The sequence below is a fragment of the Herpailurus yagouaroundi genome, unplaced genomic scaffold (assembly GCF_014898765.1).
Source record: "Herpailurus yagouaroundi ecotype Mexico unplaced genomic scaffold, PumYag 100, whole genome shotgun sequence".
Lineage (NCBI taxonomy): Eukaryota > Metazoa > Chordata > Mammalia > Carnivora > Felidae > Herpailurus > Herpailurus yagouaroundi.
Genome location: NW_024412391.1, coordinates 54,240,177 through 54,257,273, shown reverse-complemented (window position 1 = coordinate 54,257,273; position 17,097 = coordinate 54,240,177).

The following is a 17,097-nucleotide window of genomic DNA, read 5'->3' as shown; positions in this document are numbered from 1 at the left end:
GTTGTTATAAATATCTTCTCCCATTCTGTAACCTGTCTTTTACTTTTAAAGTCTGAAAAACTGTGAAACTGAAGAGATCAAGAGATGATATTCATATTGCTAGCCCATATTTAGAGAAGGATTCAACTGTCTTCTGAACATCCCCCAAACTCAACACAATTTCCTTCCTCTCCTATATGCCAGTCACATTGCCACTCATCTCCCTAAGGACATCCAGTGTTTGACCATGTCTGACCAGGTTCCTGCATGCACCTTACTGTTCCACACCTCTGGCCCTGGACAGTAACAAAGCAGGATTCATAAATACCATCTGGGACACTTATGGCTGAATAATTATTGCTGAAATCCTAACCATATTAAGTTACAGAAATGTACCTTCTAGTGTTTCTCTCACTACTAGATGAGGAGCTCCATAAGTGAGGGAGGCATGTCATTTTCCCATAACCCAACACAGTGCCTGGCTTTGTGTTGTCTATTGTGTCTGTCACTTAAGCTGAGTTCCTTTATTCTCCCTCTCATCTTTCTCTTTAACCTCTGTACCTATCAATCATGCCTTTTGAATCCATCTTCTCACCTCTATCCTTCATGCCACTACTATGTGCCCTCATGAAGCCACCCAATGTCCTGAGATACTGTCTACTGTTTCTCTGTCAAGTCACTTTCTATATAGTCCATTATCAATCTAAATGAATGCTTTAATTTTAAATGCTAATGTTAATTTTTTTTTATTTTTTATAACATTTATTATTGAGAGACAGAGAAACACAGAGAATGAGCAGGGGAGGGGTAGAGAGAGGGGAAGACACAGAATCTGAAGTAGGCTCCAGGCTCTGAGCTGTCAGCACAGAGCCCGACATTGGGCTTGAACTCACAAACTGCAAGATCATGACCTAAGCTGAAGCTGATCGCTCAATCAACTGAGCCACCCAGGCACCCTGCTAATGTTAAAACTTTTAAATGACTCTATGCTATCTGTAAGATGTTCAAAACTATTAGTGTGGCATAAATTTCCATAATTTGCTCTCCATCTGCTATTCAAGCAATACTGTGTATAATCCAACATCATTTTCTTTCTTTCTTTCTTTCTTTCTTTCTTTCTTTCTTTCTTTCACTTCTCAGTAATACCTCTTTGAGTTGAATCTTCTTGCTCTTGATCCCATGTCAAGAATTATTTCACAAGGAGGCCACGTACTATATCATTGGTAAATTTGTAGAAATTCTCAGGAAAAACAATAAAACAAAATACTTTGCCAAGAAAACATATCAAAACACAAAATAAGTATATATTGTCATTTTAAAAAATAGCATAAAAAAAGAAAATTTCATTCTAATCTAACTTAGGCTATTCAAGCTAACAGTGTATGACAAAAATATCACATTCCAATCTAATTTGCAATATGAGGACAATAAAGTAATGCATATAAAAATCCAACAACTTAAAACTTTTAATTTATACTTACTTTTCTTTAATGAAAAACAATTATATTTAGTATTAGGAAATCTAATCTGAACAATTATATTTAGTATTAGGAAATTAAACTCACCAATTAATAGATTAAATGATGAAAATGGCACATCTATCTCAATATAAATGGGTAATCACCTAATAAAATTCAATATTCACGAATATGTCAGCAATATATGGATAGTTCTGTAATAATATTAATTTTTTTTCTATGATAAACCGATAAGAAGAATATACTTTAGAAAAAAACATTATTTAATTTGTATTAAAATTAGTGTTTTCATAGAGTTCTCTAGATAAACAGAACCAATAGAATATATATAGGTATATAAGAGAAGATTTATTATAAGAATTAACTCACGAGGTTATGGAGGTCAAGTCTCACAATCTGCTGCCTGCAAACTGGAGAACCAGGAAAGCCAGAGATATAATTCAGGCCAAGGCTGAAGGCCTGAAAATCGGGTATAAACAAACAGTATAAGTCCCAGAGTCCAAAAGCCTAAGAACCAGGAACTAAAATGCCCAACAGCACAAGAAGATGAACATCCCAGGTCAATAAGAGAAAGACAATTCACCTTTCCTCTGACTCTTTGTTCTATTCAAGCCTTCAATGCATTGGATGCTGCTGCCTATATTGTTGAGGGCAGATCTTCTTTACAAAGTCAACAATTCAAGTGCTACTTTTTTTCCAGAAATACTGTCAGAGACCCTCCAAGAAATAATGTTTTGCCAGCTATCTGGGTATCCATTATCATAGTTAAGCTGACACACAAAAGTAAACATCATAGTTAGAATTAAGATAAGGGTATCAGTTATCACCACTATTATTTAATTATTCCATAAGTAGTCAACACATTAGTAAATATATATATATATATATATATATATATACACACATACATATACGTATATAAGAAACAAAATTTTAATTTTTTGTAGATTATATGACATTTCTTCAGAAAAGCAAAATAACTACTGCATAAATTATTAGAAATTTTAACATATTTCTTTGCAGATAAATTATTTTTCTTTACCAAAAGTATCACATATAAAATGTATATCCCATTTACAAATCAATAGGAACATAACATGTCTGTAAGAAAACTTTAAAAGTAGTGGTTAATATCAAGATGAATATGATTATAAAACTTACTAAGGGGCATTAGGGTGCCTAAGTGGCTCAGTCGGTTAAGCCTCCAACTCTTGATTTCAGCTCACGTCCTGATCTTGGGGCTTATGGGATCAAGCCCGGCATGGAGCTCTGTGCTGACAGCTCAGAGCCTCCTTGGGATTCTCTCTGTCTCTGTCCCTTCATTACTCACACTTTTGCTCTCTCTAAACTTAAAAGAAAAAAAAACTTAAAAAAAAATTAATGGAGTATATATCATATTACTGGATAGTAATTTTCAAACTATTTTAAAATAGTAACACTTCCTAAATTAATGTGAAAATTCAGCACATTACCAATGAAAGCAACATTTCTTTTTCTTTGGTCTCAAATCAAACATGAATAAAGCTAAGAAAATTCTTTGAAATACAAATAATGCGAGTGACCTAGTCCTACACAGCATTAAATTTTATTACAAAGTTAAAGTGATTAGAAACATTTGATATTGATGTGGAAACAAACATGTCAATGGCGCAAAAGAGAGAATCTAAAAATAGATGCGAATGTGCATGGGAAAATAATATATGTAAAAGTTGGCATATCTACATAGTCTAGATCATTCATCAAGTAGTATTGGGCCAAATAGCTTATAATTTGGAAAAAAAAAAAAAACACGTGGAAAATAAACCTGGACAGCTACTTTACTTGCACTAAAATAAATTCCAAATGGACTTCAAAGTGTTATGCATGTAAAAAACAACCAACATATTGTAAGAAATCATTTATAAATATCTTTCATTTTGAGGTAGGGAAGCTTTTCTAAGTATGTTGCAAAATTCAAAAGTCACAAAAGGAAAAATTTAGTAAGTTTTAAAACATAAAATCAAAAACTGTAAGGAAAAAAAGAAAAACCCTTAACAGAACAGAAAGACAAAAATATGAGAGTCAAATGAGTGATAATTCCAATATATAAAATAAAGTCCTATGAATCATAAAGTAAGCAAAGATCAACACAAAAGAAAATTTAGCAAATTTCCCCAACTGACATTTTAGAGTCAAAGGTATCCAATGCCCTAAAAACATACAATCAGTTTCTTCACCTCAATAATACAAGAAAACTATGACTAGAAACAGTCATATTATTATTATTACCATATTAACAGAATATATTATTATTAACAGAATAATATTAACATATTAACAGAATAATATTAACAGAAATATTATTACCATATGGCTGACAAGCATTTTTAAATGATGAATAAGGCAATTGGCAGTATTTATCAAAATTTTAGTTTTGCCTATTTTTGATTCCATAATTCCAATTCTACATATCAATTCTTCACAAATACACAAGTGGCAAAGATTTCTGTGTGAGGTTGATATGAGTAGTTTTTGTAGTAGGGAAAACCTGAAAACAGCATAAATATTTTCAAAAGGGGAAGAATAAATTAGCATACAAACTACATAATATGAAGTCACTAAAAAAATAGACATGCATTATATATTTTCAGGTGCAGAAAAGGGTATTGGAGAGTCAAATATAAAGTAAGATCCTACTTGTGACAACAAGTAGTATTTATGTTAAGAACACATGCCCACACTGAGATTTTTTAGAAATACGGAGAGACTATAGCAATAGATAGGGGAGTGAGATTGGTGTGTGACCAGGAGGAGAGAGGACGTAAAGACCAGTGGAGAAGACAGTAAAAATTGCTTTTTAATATTTTATATAGTCCCGTATGGCTAAGAGATTTGTACATTAGCACATACTATTTGTATTTTTTTTTTTTTAAGGAAAAGAAAGAAGAAAGAAATCGTGCTAATATTCATGTTCGTATAGTAGGGTTAAAACGTGCATCCTCTGGACAATTTTTTGGCAATGTAAATTATGAGAATTTTTTGGAACCATCATAAGTTTAATTACATACATACAATCACTTTCTGTATGTGTGTGTGTGTATACATATACATGCACACAGTATTATATTATATATAAGCCCAATTACGCTTAACTGTTTATGAGGGGATGCCTATTGAAGAACTGTCCCTAACAGTTAAAATCTGGAAACAATCTAAATATTTTATCAATAATGAATTAGTTAAATGAATTATGATTTATTATTTAAGAGAGTACAGTACAATATTAAGAATATTGGTGCATATCTCTGTGTACTGGCAGAGAAAGTGATCCATGAATTATTAAGCAAAACGAAGAGGTTGTAGGACAGGACCTAAAATTCCATCAGTTTTTGTAAATTAATAATACCATTTACATAACAATAATATGAACTATTAGTCTATAGCCTATTGGTGTACACATGTAAAAAATCAGAAATAACATGAATCTGTTAACACATATATGCTGTATATAAAAATATTGATATAAACTTGGATATATTTTAAGGGTAAGATTAAGGAAGTTCTCTAAATTTCTGCTCTCCTATTGATAAATCCTTTCAAACGATCACTTAGTACTCTTAAAATTACAAAATAAGAATATATTATTGATAATTCAAAACTACCTAAGTTTTTAGATGTCTACACGAGTTGTTAATATGAAGCATGTCTTGGTGAAATTAAATATACTGTCTTCTTCGCAAAAAGGCAAATGAAACTTAACCTATATGTAAATATATTAATTCAATGTCATTCTTGTAAAAATATAAATACCCAAGAGTTCAAATATTGCCTTTTTGCACAAATGACACCACTCATACAGGTGATATTAAAGGGTAGGAACACTCCACATGATTTTTACAGAAATTAGCTTATCTCTCTGTAGGCCTAAGAAATACAAACACTTTCATCAGTGCCCATATCCTGTAAGTGGCGGTTTTCCCTCATTCAATAACCTAAAAATAGTTCTTAAGGACAAGATTTTTCATCCTCATCTCTGTGGTTACAGTTGAGAATTTTTTTCTTTTGCAGAACTATAGAAATAGATGAGCCACATCATCACTAAGCAACCCACTTCCACCTTATGCATTATTTGTGTACTCTTAAACACTGAGAGCTTGTATTCTCTTATGAAAAACTTATTCCCATATGATATTATGACATTGAAGCTGAAATTCACAGAGATAATATTAAAAGAGTTAATTACGTTTTGAGAAGGTTTTATCTTCTTTCAGACTTTGGTCATAATTAAAACCTTTAATCACTTTTACTTTGTGAGTTGAAGAAAAAATTAAGTATAAAATTTGGTATGGTATAGGAACTCAAAGTAACTTATGAACTGAATCTAATATATACAAGTAAGGAAGTCTATGTTAAATATCTCATTTAGATTGGATTGAAAGAGGCAATAAAAGCATGAGTAACATGATTTTCTTAAACATATATTGACCAAAAGACTATTTTAATAATAATAATTCCTTACCATTCAATTTGGAGTTAAGTATGTAGATTTTAGTTTCCTACACATATAGTATTTATGCATCTTAGAAACCCTAAATAATTTTCATTTTACGTAAAGTCACAGGAGGGCAAAACTCAAAAAAAAAAAAAAAACCTCTAAAATTCAAGCTGATAATGGAAATAACACCAGGAAATAAACAATAGAAAGATAGGTAGACAGATAGATAAACACATACATGTAGATATCTGTTGTAGGCTCTAAGTTATAAAGTCAGAGGTTGCAGGGTAACATAAACAGATACCCTTCCTTCTGCACATATCTTATGTACACACATTTACTGAACTACACATACGTATGCAGACACACACATACGTATATAATACATATACACAACACACACACCTAACACTGCACCTCCTGGACTCTAGAAGCAGAATGCCACCTCTCAACCACACCCATGCTCACTGAGCAGTTTAAAGGCATGGCTACTCTATACTTTAGGGCTGTTTTTTAATTTTGAATCATTTCCTCTAGCTTTCCATGGTAAAGTATATTTTTTAATATTTCATATAAAAAAAACTGAATGGCCTTATTAGCTGCAAGCTATAAATGCCACAAAACAGATTTGGAAATTGGAACACACCCAACATAAATGGTTACCAACAGTGAATGGGAAGGCATACGAAACAGGGCAGTAAAGCCACCACACAATATGAGGAAAATCATTAAACGATCTGGAAAAGCATCAAGATGGCTGGCCTCTTTGTAGTTCCAGCACAAAGACTGAGACTTATTTCTAAATATTTTCCCTGGTGGGGAATAACAGCTTGAAAATAATCCCAGATGTATTCATTTGTGTAACCATTTGCTTCTTGTAGCATATAGGCATGGAAAAATTATTGAAGGCTTCAATTCTGGACTTGTATTTTTTAAATGTCAGGCTTTTGAAAAATAGCACCATTTTTCTTTAAAACCATTCATTTACCTGGAATGTTGGCCAGCAGGCCTATAATATGGACTTGGTTTTGTTAAGATTGAAAAAATGCCCAATGGCAAAAGAGGAATGGGCAATTCCAGTGGATATAACTAAATATGAACCCAAATTCAAATGAGCAAATGTCCAAGCAGAGTAAAAAACAATGCTTTTATGTTTCTAAGCTGGCCAAGGATTTCTAGATCCTGTTAAACATAAATTTAGAGAAAGAACTCAATCTAGAAGGTTTCCTTTAAAAATATTGGAAGCAGAGCCTGTGCAATAAAGTGTAAGCAAGTTCATTTTTTACTCAGGCATTTTTTAACTTTGAAAGTCTCTCAGTTTGAATTTATTCTAGACATTGAGACAAGAGGCCCAAAAGCTAAATGTCATTTTTAACAATCAATTTTAAAACACAGATAGAGGAAATTCACAGTTCTTTTTCAATTGTCGGTCAATTAAACTCAACTTTTCAAAGTTCTAAAAATATGTATTATTTTAAAATTTAAAGAAATACACATATTCTAAATGTAGAGTACTTAACTGTCTGCAGCAGAGTACTTAATACAGAGCATTAATACTCTGTTAAGTATTAATTCTGCTTTTTACATCTGAATATACATTACTTTTTTTTAAATAGAGTCTGTGGTAAGTGTGGTATATGTGCATGTCTATGTGAGTATGTGTAGAGAGAAAAAGACAGTGAGATTATAATCAGTGTCTTTTTCTTCTACTTGATCATATTTTGTTTTAAAAGTCAATGGGGAATATCTAACTTTTTTTGATAGGCATTCTAGTGTTAAAGTAAATGTTGGATAAGATTGTTATTGTTAATAACCGGGTTGCTGTTTAGAATGTGAAGAGGTGTGTTTGAATCCATCATCCATTTTTCAAATATTTAATGAGCTCCTATATTATGCCAGCCACATTGTGGCAACCAAGATTTCAACAGTGGCAATGAAATTTCAGTAAAACCTTCCTCTAGAATGCTTCTTACGAAAACTTAGAAGCACATTCCTGATCATCTAAGGAAAACAATTTGAGATTAGAAAAAAGTAGGAGAGTATTTTTTTTTTTTTATTCACAGAACTCTGTTTTATGGAGAGTGCCCCAATCTGATGATTTATGTAAATGATTTATCATCTATGCATGTGTAACTGATATCCACCAACTTAGAAGGGATGCCTTTGACGCCAGTCATCTGCTGCTTGGAGGCACACTATGAGCGACATGACAATGAGACCAGAAGGAACGGATTGGATTAATTTCAAGTGAAAATAAGGAACTCAATCTAAACTATGTAAAACTCACCTCACTCTGATTTATTGCTTTTTCAGACCATTGAAGCTACAAATAAAATTTATGAGGGAAGAACAATAAATTAGGATTGGATAAAGGCACAATTTTAGGCCTCAAGTTGCTTGTACAGTTAGATTTTAGCACATAAAATTGGGAGCATAATACTAACAAGTTAATAAAATCAGCCAAGTGCTGACATGTAAAAACAATTTTTTTTAACAATTGGTTGGTCCAATCAGTTAGCCTTGTTGACAACTTGAAATTTTGAAAACCTACGTTACTTATATTCGATGAACATTAAAAATGTAGAAAAGTTCATGGATGTATGCAACAGAAGTTCATTGGTCTTGGAATACATTTGGGGGGTGGGGAACTTGCCTTTAAAGTTAAAACTATAAAATTACCACATAATAAAAGGCTGTGCTTTGAACACTAATTGCCCATTTACTTATTTTTTTAAATCTCTTTTCCTATAATTATGGTGTGATGTATAAACTTTCTTTGGTTTTACTGAGGTGTGTTTTATATATTTTCAGTTCTACGGCTCTTTTCCATTTATTCTTAATTTTACTAATATGCATTAGTATCAATCAGGCATCACGTCTACAAAGATTCCTACAGCGTTTTAATTGAGAGTAAATTGCCTTCAATAAATGGGGCCTCCTACTGGCCTAAAAAACTGGCCCACCCTAGTGGCTGGGCACAAATGCTCATTTGAAGAGTTAAACCGAGGCACGATAGCCCACTTTGTCAGCTGCCTAGAGGGACGTTGTCAAGTCTGGGACCCTGCTGCTTTATTCCTATAACTGTGTTTTAGAAACACCTCACAAGTGGAATTGTGGTTGCCTCATCCAGAAAATGTGGAAAGGATTAATGTGGCATGTAAAACAAATCACTCCTGAGCTCAGCTGAGAAAGTGGGTATTAAAAGCACTCCAGTCAAAAGAGCTTTAGTGAGAGGGTCACGGTGATATACAGTCAGCATATGTTGGGCTGGTAATGCTGCAGGGTGTTTGGAAATGGTAATGGTCCATGGGTGTAAAGTCTTTCAAGACCTCTTAAAGACACATGTGTTTCTTGAGCGTGTTCTCCAAACAAGGACCTGTTATGGGTTAGATTCACTGAAGCTTTTAAACTTTATTGATTGGTTTGTGGGATTCCAGGTTCACTCACTGCTTAAAAAAAATCTGTTGATAAACACAGGCAAGAATCCCACTTTAATCTTAACCTTATGAATCAATAAACAATGTGGGATGTTGCCTCCTCATCGATTATGGTACGCACTGTTTATTTTTATCATGGAAGTGCTTGCTAGTTTTCAGAGTTAATGGACAATATATCTATGTTGTTCTTCTAAATCCAGGTGCTTTGTAGATTTATTTTGAGGGGAAAGAAAAGGGAGACACCTGAAGATTTCTTGCTATTTGAAATATGAACCATAGCCTTAATAAAAACTTGTGGGTTTCAAGTTGAGAGAGAACAAATAAACCTGCTAAGTGTAATTTCATAAACTGAGACAATTTTCCTTGGTATTTCCAATTTAGGAAGGAATTCATTAAGATTTAACATTATAATGCAAATACATAACTGTAGCCACAGTTGAATGCACTCTTAAGGAAATAAACTGTACTAGTTTTCTATATGTGAGTAAACTGTTTCTGACTATTCTCGGTTTGGTTTATATTTTGCACTTTTTAAACGGGATCCTTATACTTTTTTTTCCCTGGAAGGTTATACCTCATCAATTTATTCATTTTTTTTAAGTAAACTACACCAAAGGATCATGCAAAATCTTTGAAAAGATGAAAGCACAGGCAAAGCTTGCAATAAATAAGGGCTGATGCATTTAAGCAGTTGTCAGCACATGTACTCAAAACAAGCATGTGTTTTTAGATTAGACCTGGTAAAACATCAAGACAGGTTAGCAGGAAGTACTAGTTAACTAACCTAAAAATCTCTTCAGTAAAACTAAACAAATAAAAATATTATGTGAGGCTGGAAAAAGTCATGGTGCTCTTGGATTTGGGTTCAGTGCTCCTGAGTTTGACCCCAACTTACAACCATGACTGCAAATATTTTTTCACCAACTTCAAGCATGACATTATTTGTTACCTTTACTTTACTGCAGGCCTGGTAAAAGTCAAGATCAATAATTTCGCAGGAACATTTCCACTCTACACTGAAAATACAGCCAACTTGAAGGACACAGCAGATATAAAATTTCTTGCCATCTCTGTAAAACTCATAAAGCATCACCACCACCTTGTGTTTTAATTGAACTTCCCGTCTTAGGCCCATTCATATCATTGCTATCTAACTCACACATTCAGTCAGGAGGAAGGTCTCAAATAGGAGTACATAGTCATTGCATGGCCTATGAAGAAGTTAGGTACAGAAACAAGATAAAAATGTTGCAATATAATATCAAGATGGTAAGGGCAAATGAAGCTGTGGATATCATATCGTTGTATTTTGCTACAATATCATGGCTATGGCTATTTAACATTCAAAGAAGCAACTAATGTTGCTGCCTTCCATATGCTTGATTGTGGCTAAAAGAAACACATAACTTTCTATACAAAATGCTTGGAGGATTATGAGTCACTTCCATGCACTGACTGCTTGCATAGACTTTCGAGCTTCAGTTGCATATATTCTATGTGAAAAATTTTCAGAATCCACAAGTAAGCATGAATCTGCAGTCGTATCTTCCCAATTTACTTATAATTACTGTTCCCGGGGCTTCCGCGGCAATAAGGTATTTCTGCATTGTATATAAATGGACGCAACTTTTATGTTTTCTACTAGAAAACACCAGTCACAAATAGAAAACAATTGAAAACTTCCTATTCTAGATTTAAATTTTTTCAAATGATTTTTCCGAATAAGTTAAACACCCAGAAAGTCAAAGTGCAATGCCTGTCTGTTCCATATTACTGAAAAAAATAATTTCTTTTCATGTCAGAATGATGACAGGAAATGCATGATCTTGACGACAGTCTTTCTTTTGTTGTCAGGTGTGTTCGAGTCTGTGTGTGACATTTTAGCAGCTTTAAACTGAAAATTATTCTGGGCCTGAATGAGAGATTCTGCGATGCCTAACCAGTCCTCAGTTGGGAAATCACTGACCACTTGTCCCGTGTGCTCAGTGGTCCTGACTTTGAATGCTTCCCCAAACACACTAATTGGAGACCTGGACTATTTTGAGTCTTGCAGGTTTCCATGTCCCCCAGACACACTGCACATGAGGGCAGACTAACCCTCACCAAGATGGGCGGCACACCTGTACAACAGATGACCAATTTGAAATGTGCAAAGAAAAACCTCCACAAAATAATACGATGTTTCCTTCACGTGGTGTACATACAATTCAGACAGCTAAGGGGCTAAAGCATGCCATTTAGCTGTAAGTTTTCATTGCTAAAGACATTTTATAGGGCTTAAATTTTATATAGTCCAGTATCAAGTAGTACTCCTAATTGCATGACTTCAAAGTAGACATGTGAGCCCTACTTTCATATTATTTTAGTGGCAAGCAGTCATTGCCCTTCCAATTGTTCCTATGAGGTCCTATATTAGCGTCATTATTGGAGATTTTATTTAACTTCAATTTTAGTGAAAACTATGCCTCCTTCTTTGAATGGGAGTTTGAACACTGAGATTAAATTGATAGAGAAAATCAAGTCTGAATCAGTTTACAGCCCAGAGGTACATTGTGAATCCCATAAAGCATTGTTGCAGGAACCTGGTTAGTGTTCTGTACACCTGCTTAATGTTTTTTTCATCATCACAAATGTCAAAGTGCTCGGTAAGTCACTGGGGTTTGAATGACAGCCATGCACTAAGCAAGCAGTTATGTTTTTTCACTACCAAATTGGACCATAAATGATGAAAAAGAGGTCAAAAAGGAAGTATGGAACCATACAAATTTGAAAGGGGAAACTGCTAATAGCCATAAACCCGGTGCAATCAAAGGGTTGGCAAGTCATTGCAAATTACCTGCTCTGTGAATTACTGATCGCACTGCATTATGATATAGAACTTTCTAACTCCTTTCATCTGTAGTAACAGGCTTTCTAATAGCTCACAGATCAAAAGCAAAACACTGCCAGTGGAATTTTGATACAAATACACCAAGGTTGTACAAGTATAATGCATATGAATAAAATGTTAATATGCATCCAATATTGCATCTAGTGCATTATTTAATATAGTATATGCATTTTACAAACCAAACCCACTAATATCATACTTACAGAAAGAGATGACTGGTAAGATATGCTTAATTTAAAAGGAAGATGAAATCTTGCATGATACTTTCAGCAGGGATTAATGTAGGTTGGTATGCTTTAAGCAAGATCTTGGCAATCTTTCAGATGCAAGAGGTCAAGTTCCTAAATCCTTTTCTTCTAGCTCAAGACTCAGGCATGTGGAAGTCCCTCCAAATATTGCACGGCCAAATATTGTTCCTATTAGGGAAAATATCTGTATCAATAAGTTTCTTTCAAAAAGATATGTAATGCCCAGGAAGGGTGAAGTCTCCTGGTCACTTTAATCAGACTTTCCGCTTGCCTCCTTGCAGGAGATAGTATGTACCAAATAAATGGACTGTTTAATTCTAGGTAAATAGCCTGGGGGTGGAGGAACTTTGGATGATGAGACATTTTATAATACAGATTTGGCTGAAGTATTGCCAAGCTAGATTTTGCAATGATGCAAAAATACCTCTGGTGCCTGGGTGGGTAAAGGGATAGAGGCAGACAAGGTTGACAGTTGGAAGAGAGAGAGAGTTGCAAAAAACTTGGATCCTTTATATTTGATAATGGCCGATATGCTTGAAATTGAAAATCATTTCAACTGTGTGTGCTAGATGAGGGTTCTTACATAAACCACTGTGATTCTTTTTAAGAAGAGTTTAGTTTGCTTTTGTAACAATTAACCATCAATTAGTGTTACTTCCTCTCATGTTGAAAATAGAGATAAGAGAGATACCATGCCTATCTTTATGGGAAATGGAAATATATAGAGACATTCACATGAATAAAGAAAGTACAGATTATAACATTCTTTATATTCCATATTCTATATAACATTCTTTATATTCTATAAAGAATATAAGCATAAGCCTGAGAGGGCTTTTGAATAAGACTGCTATTTGAGGTAGAATGATCAGGCAAGACTCTCTGATGAAGTAATCTAAAAGTTGGGATATGATTAATATGAAAAAGCTAGGCTAGTGAAGAATTGGCTAGATGGACAAGATACGACACATGGAAAGAGAAACAAGCATAAAGACCCAAAGTATGTGAAGGGCCAAAAGTGTTGATAAAGAGCAAGAAACACAATGTGGCTGAACCATAGTAAGCAGGGAAGAAAACAGAAAATGACGAGATCAGATAATGTAAGGCTGTGAGTCAGAGTAAGGAGAAGCAACACATTGGAACTGGCTATTCTGGGGAGAACACCAGATCTGTGAGAAAGAACTGAATCAAGAAGACCAACTAGGTCAGCACAGAGTTGCCCAAGTGAAGGTTAGAATGGTGGCAGTGGAAGTGAACAGAAATGAAAGAAACATGACTCATACCCATCAAGTCCCCAGAGAAATCCTGAAAGGCTCTCAGCCTTCCAGTCCATGTGATATAGCAGCCGAAACTTCTGGTTCCAGTGTTTCAATGAATGACTCTCTACCCTCAATCAGAAATTTTGGTTCTCCCCCTAACATTTCCTTGGTGGGAAAAGTACATAAATTGGTGAAGTATTGTGTGTGTGTGTGTGTGTTTCTACCTGTTTAATGAGCAAACTACAGAACTCAGTGACACATACAAATCACTTCTGCAATGTCTGTTTTAATGGTTTCAAATCTCTGTGGCATGAGGTAGGGTTATATACCCATTGGTCAATAAATTGCAGCTGATTAAATCTGAGTCACTGAGGTGAAGTTCTTATTTTTGTGGGGGAGGTAGGAAGAATGGGAAGTTGGCTGGTTATTAGAGAAATGGGTGTGAGATTGGGGAGGGGTTTAGAAAAAAATGACTCAGTTCTCTTCTACACATTTTTGTGTATTATTTTTAAAAATAGCATGCATCAATGGCTATTTTGCATAAATGAAAAAAGCTTATTTAAAAAAAAATTTTAACGTTTATTTATTTTTGGAGAGAGACAAACAAAGAGTGAGCAAGGGTGGTAGGGCAGAGAGAGAGAGGGAGACACAGAATCCGAAACAGGCTAACAGCACAGAGCCCAATTCGGGGCTCGAACTCACAAACTGTGAGATCACGACCTGAGCTGAAGTCAGTCGCTTAACTGACTGAGCTACCCAGACACCTTGAAAAAATTTTTTTTAAATTAGTTTAAAACTTTTTTTTACATTTATTTATTTTTGAGAGACAGAGTGAGACAGAGTTCAAGGGGAGGAGGGGCAGAGAGAGAAGGAGACAAAGAATCTGAAGCAGACACCAGGCTCTGAGCAAGCATTCAGCACAGAGCCCAATGTGGGGCTCGATCCCATGAACCATGAGATCCTGACCTGAGCCGAAGTCGGACACTTAACTGACCCAGGCGCCCCTTAGTTTAAAACGTTTGGAAAAAGTGTCTGGAGACTTTCTGCAAACAGTATCAGATCAAAGACGGAAGGTATGAGCAAGGAAAAGAGCAGACCAAAAAGATCAGAGGCTGTTTAAGGGACTATCTGTAACAGAAATTCAAAAGTTTGCTCTCCTAGTCAAGCCCAGGGCCAGGGTAGTGAGAGGAGCAGTTGGTAGATACTACTAGATAGTCATGCCTGTATTTCATTTATAACTGCTGGTGATATATAATTGTTTTGTGAACCACATATAGTTTACCAAAGAGTACAGATCAGTGTTTATGAACTCTTGTGTGTTTTATAACCAGACTTAATTCATTAGTATAAGCAACAATGGTCCATAAGTTATCAATAGCTGATACCACTAAAAGGAAGACCAATAATCAGTATGTCTTGCAGCGGGGATTCCTCAGTCCTTTCTTGCCATGGCATACAGAAAAAAAAGGATGATATTTGTATAGTTCACTTGAGGAAACTAGAAGGGATTTAAGAGTGTCTATAAATATCTTTTTGGAGATGAAAAAAAGCATTTCATTTTCTTGACATTAAATAATTACAAAGACACAAAGCATTATGGAAAATATTAAATGTTGAATTTGCACCATACTTACAAATAAAATCTTTTCAAATTTTCTTTGAAAAACTGGTTAACTTTCATGTTTATTATTTTATTTTTTAAGTAAACCCTATCCCCAACATGAGGCTCGAACTCACAAACCCCAGATTAAAAGGAACATGCTTTTCCAACTGAGCCAGCCAGCTACCCCTTTCATCTTTAAACTACTTGCATTTGGAAAACTCAATCAGGTCTTTCACTGACAAATGTAATTGAAGTTGGCATTTCTGAGGGCAAAGTGATTGTTAATCCAATTAAACTTTTTCACATAAGTTATCTCAAACTAAGACTCAGAAAGTGTATGCATTGTCAGAGCATGGACAAGCTCAAATGTCACTAAGAGAACACAAATGTGAAAAAATTATATAAGTATCCCATATTTGTGAATACAGGGATTGAGACTGCCACTCACAATTAAGCCTATTAAGAATCCTTGTAAAACTCTGCTGCCACTACAGGCTGTATATCCTGGTCTTTAGGTATGTGAGACCTGAACTCAGCTATAAACTGGTAGGATCCCACAGCTAGTACAACCTGAACCCGAGTCCTGAATAGATAGATACCCATGGATAGAACAATTATTAGCATGAGTGAAGACTATTCAGATTGTCAGATCGCTGAAGATATTATTGGACTTTCCTTCAAACATACTGTTTTGTAGCTATTATCCAGGGATCATTTCAATGTTGCTCATAGTTGGAGGCTACTAAACAAGGATGTCAGCCACCTCTGGCCCTATCTGGACTTTCTAGGCCTGAGAGAATAACTTGCTATACATCTGCAATTCATTGTTTAGGCTATGTGCTGGAAAGTTATACTTTACAAAACAGTCACTGGACCAGGAAGCTACCTCACTACATACACACCAGCCTGTAGAACAAATAGGCCCAGTCATGCCCCAAAAGAGGCATAAACTGAAATTTCTCTTTGATACACTCATCCCAATACGCCAAAGGGAAAGGGGGGAGAAGTGGAATGAAGGACAAAGAATAAATGACCGGTTTTCCAAGAGGACTGTTGCATTTTCTCATTAATATATATTTCTGGCTAATATTTACAACATAGCATATGCTGGCCTCTTTCTGAAAAAAAAAAAAGAAAACAAACACAAAAATGCTCCAGATTATTTATTTCTTCCCTACCTTTTAGACGTGGAAAAAATAAGACAGCACAGGTTCATTGTTTGCCTTAGGTAATAATATTTAATTTATAATGACAGAGAAGCAAGTTTATTAACTGAAGTGATACAGAAAGAAAAATTAGTATTTCTCAATTTTTCTCAAAAAACCTTAATACTTCTATTTGAAACATAATAGCTGATGTTCCCCAGATGATCACCTTGCATATTTAAAAATAATATTGCAAACATTTTATCATAGAGTAACTGATCCAATATCGAATTAGAATTTGGATCCCTCTGGCCTTCAGTCCTTGCTTTGCTTGCTGTTTGTGCTCATTGTTAAGTTTCCTCTCTCATATTCATGGAAATTTATTTATTTACATGTTTCCTTTCACATGACCAAAAGCACATCCAGAGGTGTCACAAAAAAATAATATATCAAACCAAAAGAGTGTGTTTTTGCATATATACATGTAGCATACTATTTTTTAACCACATTCTAAATTTTTCCAGTGTTTTCTCATAACGTGTATTTTCCTCTGAAAAAGAGAATTTGAAAAGAATTGCCAAATC